A 6,554-nucleotide genomic window follows, 5' to 3' on the forward strand; every position below is an offset into this window, starting at 1 on the left:
TCATTTGTATTTCTACTTTCCTATTTCCCTAATTGGTATCACCTTTTGTTGTCTAATTAATTCCCAAACAATAAAAACTAATCCCTCACTGATTAAAGCTCAGAGGCTTCTTTTTCTTAGTGGTCTGGGAGATATATAAGGGAAAATTTAAAAGGGGGAGTTTAATGCTCATATATCCAATTTTAAATCTCACTCTCTCTCTCTCTCTCTCTCTATATATATATATACACACACACACACACACACATATATGTATATATAATAACATTAAACATATTTCTGCATTAGTCATGTTATAAGAAAAGAATCAGAGCAATAAGGAAAAACCTGAAAAAAGAAAAGCAACAGCATCAAAAACAAAAGAAATAGTACGGTTCAATCAGCATCCATATTCCACAGTTCTTTTTTTTTTTTTTTCCTGGATTTGGAGAGCCTTTTCCATCATGAGTCCTTTGGAACTATCTTGGACCATTGTATTGCTGAGAAGAATCAAGTCTATCACAGTTGATCAACACATAATGTTGATGATACTGTGTACAATGTTCTTCTGGTTCTGCTCATCTCACTCAGTATCGGTTCATGTAAGTCCTTCCAGGTTTCTCTGAAATCAGCCTGCTCATTGTTTCTTACGGTATAAAAGAATTCCATTACATTCATATACCACAACTTGTTCAGCCATTCCCCAATTGATGGGCAACCCCTCAGTTTCCAATTCCTTGCCACCACAAAAAGAGCAGCTATAAATATTTTTGTACATGTGGGTCCTTTCCCCTTTTTTATGATCTCTTTGGGAAAAAGACCCAAAAGTGGTATTGCTGGGTTAAAGGGTATGCACAGCTTTATAGCCCTTTGGGCATAATTCCAAATTCCTCTCCAGAATGGTTGGATCAGTTCACAGCTCCACCAACAATGCATTAGTGTTCTAATTTTTCCACAGCTTCTCCAATGTTTACTATTTTCCTTTTTTGTCATTTTAGCCAATCTGATAGGTGTCAGGTGGTACCTCAGAGTTGTTTTAATTTGCATCTCTCTATCAATAGTGATTTAGAGAATTTTTTTTCACATAGGAATAGATAGCTTTGATTTCTGCATCAGAAAACTGCCTGTTCATATCCTTTGACCATTTCTCAATTGAGTAATGACTTTAATTCTTATAAATTTGATTTAGTTCCCTATATATTTTAGAAATGAGGCCTTTATCAGAAGTACTTGCCATAAAAATTGTTTCCCAGCTTTCTTCATCCCTTCTAATTTTGGATGCATTGCTTCTGTTTGTACAAACTCTTTTTAATTTAATGTAATCAAAATCATCCATTTTGCATTTCATAATATTCTCTATCTCTTGTTTGGTCATAAACTGTTCTCCTTTGCAAAGATCTGAAAGGTAGACTATTCCTTCCTTTCCTAATTTACCTATGGTATCACCTCTTATGTCTAAATCACATATGCATTTTGAGCTTATTTTAGTATAAGGTGTAAGATGCTGGTCTGTGCCTAATTTCTGCCATATTATCTTCCAGTTTTCCCAGCAGTTTTTGTCAAATACTGCATTCCTATCCCAGAAGCTAGAGTCTTTGGGTTTATCAAACAGTACATTACTACGCTCATCATTTATTATTATTATTTTTTTTTTTGGTGAGGCAATTGGGGGTAAGTGACTTGCCCAGGGTCACACAGCTAGTAAGTATCAAGTGTCTGAGGTCAGATTTGAACTCAGGTCCTCCTGAATCCAGGGCCAGTGCTTTATCCACTGTGCCACCTAGCTGCCCCACTCATCATTTTTTTAAAGGATAATAGTACCCCATCATAATTCTATGGCACAACTTGTTTAGTCATTTCCCAATTGATGGACATCTTCCCAATTTCTAATTCTTTTCTACCACAAAAATAAATTTTATAGATAGTTTTGTACATATAGGTGTTTTTCCTTTTTTTTTGATCTCTTTGGGATATCAACCTAGAAGGATATTGCTGGGTCAAATAGTAGGCATAGTTTTATAGCCCTTTGAGCATAGTTCCAAATTGTTCTCCAAAATGGTTAGACTAGTTCATATCTCTACCAACAATGCCATGGTGTAACTATTTTCCTACATGTGGGAACCAATTTTTAATTGGGGAGTACTAGCTAAGTGGCTCGCAGCAATATTGGGGTAAGGAAGGAGATTGGCAGCCTCCCTCAAAACAGAACAAGATTTATTTTAACAATAATGAACTTAAAAAAAAAACACAAACAGGATCAGTAGGATCAAGGGAAAGGAAATAAAATGGGGAAAGGGAAATTATAATACCTGAAAAAATACCACCGTCCAGGAATCAGCTGAGAATATGTAGCAGAATGCCTGTTGCTTTCCAGCTTCCACCTACAATGCCCAATTCTCCTCCCCCAATCCCAGAAAACATGGCACACAGCCCTAGCCAATGGGATGGCTGCTCTGACAGTCACATGACTGCCCTCACTAGGTTTCCAATCATTATAATTTTGCCAGGCCCATGTAGGCATGGAGTGGTGATGACATGAGGTGCCAGAGCCATGGCAATGGCTACAACCAGTGGGTGGAACACCATGCGGTTTTCGGAGCCCCAGGCCAGTGCGCTCCGAGGCATAAAAATCTCAATTAACAATTAATTCTTTACACACATCTCCAACATTTCTCATTTTCTTTTTCTATCATGTTGGCCAGTATGATGCTTATAAGGTCAGAGGGATCATTCTTTCTTTTTTTTGGTTGTTTTTTTTTTCTTTATTGACATTTTCCCCTTGTGTTCTGATTCCTCTTTCACAACATGACCAATGCAGAAATATTTTCAATGTGATTGTACATATAGAACCTATATTAGATTGCTTTCTGTCCTGGAGAGGGGGGGAAGAGGGAGAAAAAATTTGGAACTAAAAATCTTATGAAAATAAATGTTGAAAACTATCTCCACATGCAACTAGAAAACAATAAAACACTTTTATGATTTAAAAAAATCATGCAGTAAGCAGTTCTAATTGCACTGTGTGTATATGTTCATTTCCAGAAAATTTTCAGGAAAAGTACCACTCAATAAACTTATTTCTATTTTCTTGTTTGGAATTATAATTGTATGTGGGGAGCTCCCAGTGTGGAAAGTCCTTCCACAGAGCCTATGGGCAATGTGTCTGTTTTTCAGCATTAAAATATTTTAGCATTTGTGTCTTGTCCCTGGTCAAACACCCACTATATTCTCAGAGCCAAGACTCATACCCAGGTTTCCTGACCCAAGGTGAATCTTTTATACAATATACATTGCCTCTTTTATTAGATCCCTCCAAGCAATGATTAATCCTTTTCTTTCTTTTTTTTTTTTGCAGGGCAATGGGGGTTAAGTGACTTGCCCAGGGTCACACAGCTAGTAAGTGTCAAGTGTCTGAGGCCGGATTTGAACTCAGGTACTCCTGAATCTAGGGCCGGTGCTTTACCCACTGGGCCACCTAGCTGCCCCAATGATTAATCCTTTTCAAAGTAGAGGTCAAATATTTTGCCCATAGCACTAATTTCATTAGAGATATTTCCTGAATCAGCACATAAATTACTGAACCATTGTGACCCACAGAATGTAGGCCGAGCACATCATTTACTTCAAACATGGCTGGCCTAAAGTTATGGCTACTGGAAGATGCTTTTTCAGAATTCATTCTGTAGATGAAGACTTTAATCATTTACTTCCATCCACCGTACATTTGTAAAAGTCTTGCTGTCCATTTTATTAATGAAGAGACAGCCTTGCAAATGGTCCATCTCATATAATTCGGGGAAGCCACCCACTGGCCTGCCCTACCACAGATTCTCCATTTTCATTCAACTCTTAGCTCTGCACCGCCCAGCAGCAAAGGACGCAGGCCGCGAAGCCCACCACGCTGAGGCAGCCCTCGGGGAAGGAGTTGAGGCTGGCGTCGAGCATGCGCACACGCGGGTTGACGAGCACGCATAGCGGGCAGGAGGCCATGTGGCGAGCTTGGCGCAAGGCCAGTGGGTAGCTGTCCAGCAGGCACTCAGGGAACTCCACAGCGAGCACCTGGAGCAGCACCCAGCGCGCTCAGCCCCACGGCGATCTGCAGCCATCACGTGCACCAGGCCCGCTATCAGCGCCTGCGCCTCGGGCTCCGCCAGCCAGCCGGGCATAGTCCACGCGCCGCCATGGCCCTGAGCGCCAGCTCCCCCGCCCGGCACAAGTGTTTGTACGGTGGCTCCATGGCCGCAGCAGCCAGCGCCACACCGCATGGACTCATGGGCAGCGAAGCGCTGGGGAGCCCGCCACCCACGGCCTGTGCCACCACAGCCTCTTGCCAGCCAGAGGGATCATTCTTAATCAAATCTAGATGTGGTAGAAAAGCTCTCAGGGTTACCCATAGATACCAGGCTTACATGAAGCTTGTGTTAGGGGCTAAAATTCTAGCTATACTGTCTAGCATTAGGATCTAATGATCAGAGAGAAAGGTAAAAATCTAAGTATTTCTAAGAGACCCCATCATCTGACCTGCCATATTGAGGTCAGGAACAAAAAAGTCCCCAATGCTTCCTTCCTCCTCCCAGAAGCCTCTCCTTGAAAACCAAAACAGCCTGTTCCGTCCCCCCCTCCCCCCAAACTAATTAGCTGGTAGCTTTGATAGATAGTACCCATGAGCAAACATCATTTCCTGATGCCAAAGAACTGACCCCCCAAGCCACATGGCTTGCCCTCAGACACCTTCTCCTCATGGTAGAGCTTTCCTACAGTAACTCTCCAGCAGGTGGCGTGACTCCAATTGTCACATTTGAGTAAGGATAATTTCCTTACTGGGACCACAAACTGGTAGGATGATCTAACATTAAGTATCTAAGGCAGTAAAAAAGGAGAATGATGACTCAAGTCTGCTTCAGTAGGTCAAGAATTTATTTAATCAAAAGCTGCAAGTCTCATCTGCCTGACACTAAGTTAACCAAAGAAAAGTACAAACTAGGACCATTTAACCTAAGTGACTTGACATTGAAGTCTCATCATAATGAATATATAACATTAAGCCATAACTATTTTTGTTGTTGAATTGTTTAAATTGTGTCTGACTCTTCATGAGTCCATTTTCATGGCAAAGATACTGGACTGGTTTGTGATTCCTTTCTTCTGCTCATTTTATAGAGAGGAAAGTTAGGTAAACAGGATTTAGTGACTTGTCCAAGGTTACAGCTAGTGTCTGAGGCTAGATATGGACTCAGGAAAATGACTGACTCCAGGTACAGCACTTTATCCACTGCACCTAGTTGTCCAACCATAACCACAATATCAAATAATATGTTTCACAATTATCTAAATGCAGTCCTTGACCCTCATAACCACTAAAGTAACTATAATAGGCTCACACAAGTCACATTTTAATAATAGCTTAATGGTTGAAGTTCCTTGAGCAGTAGGTGATGCAGTGCATAGAGTTCTTAGACCTAGACTCAGGATGACATAATCCCGAGTTCAAATCTGGCCTCAGACACTTACTAGTTTTGTCACCCTTGAAAAGTCACTTAACCCAGTTTGCCTCAGTTTCCTTGTGTGTAAAATGAGCTGGAGGATATAAATAGTAGACCACTCCAGTATCTTTGCCAAGAAAACCATAAATTGGGTCACAAAGAGGCAGACACAACTCAAAGAAAAATCCCCAAGATTTTGGTATGGAGAAGTTGCCAAAGAATTTTAGTGGCAAGTACATACAAAACACAATTACATGATAATAACAAGCTCTGATAGATCACAGCCTAGTTGTAGTACCCCACATGTAAGAATCTAGGAAAATTAATCCCAAACATGAGAGAAGACTAGGAGAGATATCTTGAATAATCCCAACCAACAAGACTCCAGGCCTCCACTGAGGCCTATAAAATCAAGTCCCAATGTGATCCATAAGTATGGCTACACTGATTATATATACTTCTCAATCAATTAATAAATAATGCAAAATAAGGTGGGATGGCAATTTTCAATTTTAACAGGACACGGTGATTTACTCAGATGTCAGATTGAGAATTTTTTGACATAGTTAATGGAGAAATCTGTTTTGTTTAACTATAAATATTTGAAACAGGTTTTGTTTTTCTTGCTTGCTCATGATTGGAGTGGGAGGGAGACAGAAGAGGGAGTAACAATATATTTATGGGGTGTTCAGGGAGGACTAGCATATTTAGTTTGAGAGATTACTGAGCCCTTTTCATGGCTGCTCATCTATCTTTGATGGCCAAACAGTCGCTCTCACCTTTGTGTCCAAGAAGCTGTAGCACGTGCAGCAGCCACATGGTGGTAAAACCATATCAGCAGACGGGTGAAATCAGACAGAGAGTAACTGACACATCTCAAACCAATGGGTGAGTTAGGGGGATACCTACCCCAAGCATATGAAGACTTCCCTCAACAGAATGGGTGAATGAGAACAATTTTTCCCCAGTGTCCATCAAGGTGGCTGAAGCAGGTTCAGTGATGTGCTTAGAGCATGGTCAGACATTGAAGATATCAAGGTCATCCATGGCAGCCTATGCCACTGCCCGTCATCGTGACTTTTGTCTTGTCAG

The 6,554-nt window shown here is 40.8% G+C and overlaps 1 pseudogene; it reads right to left on the bottom strand.

Annotated features, from left to right (window-relative positions):
• Window positions 1–3,674: 3,674 nt before the first annotated feature.
• Window positions 3,675–6,281, bottom strand: LOC122748102 (annotated as a pseudogene).
• Window positions 6,282–6,554: the final 273 nt, after the last annotated feature.

This window comes from Dromiciops gliroides, chromosome 3, assembly GCF_019393635.1.
Source record: "Dromiciops gliroides isolate mDroGli1 chromosome 3, mDroGli1.pri, whole genome shotgun sequence".
Classification (NCBI taxonomy): Eukaryota; Metazoa; Chordata; class Mammalia; order Microbiotheria; family Microbiotheriidae; genus Dromiciops; species Dromiciops gliroides.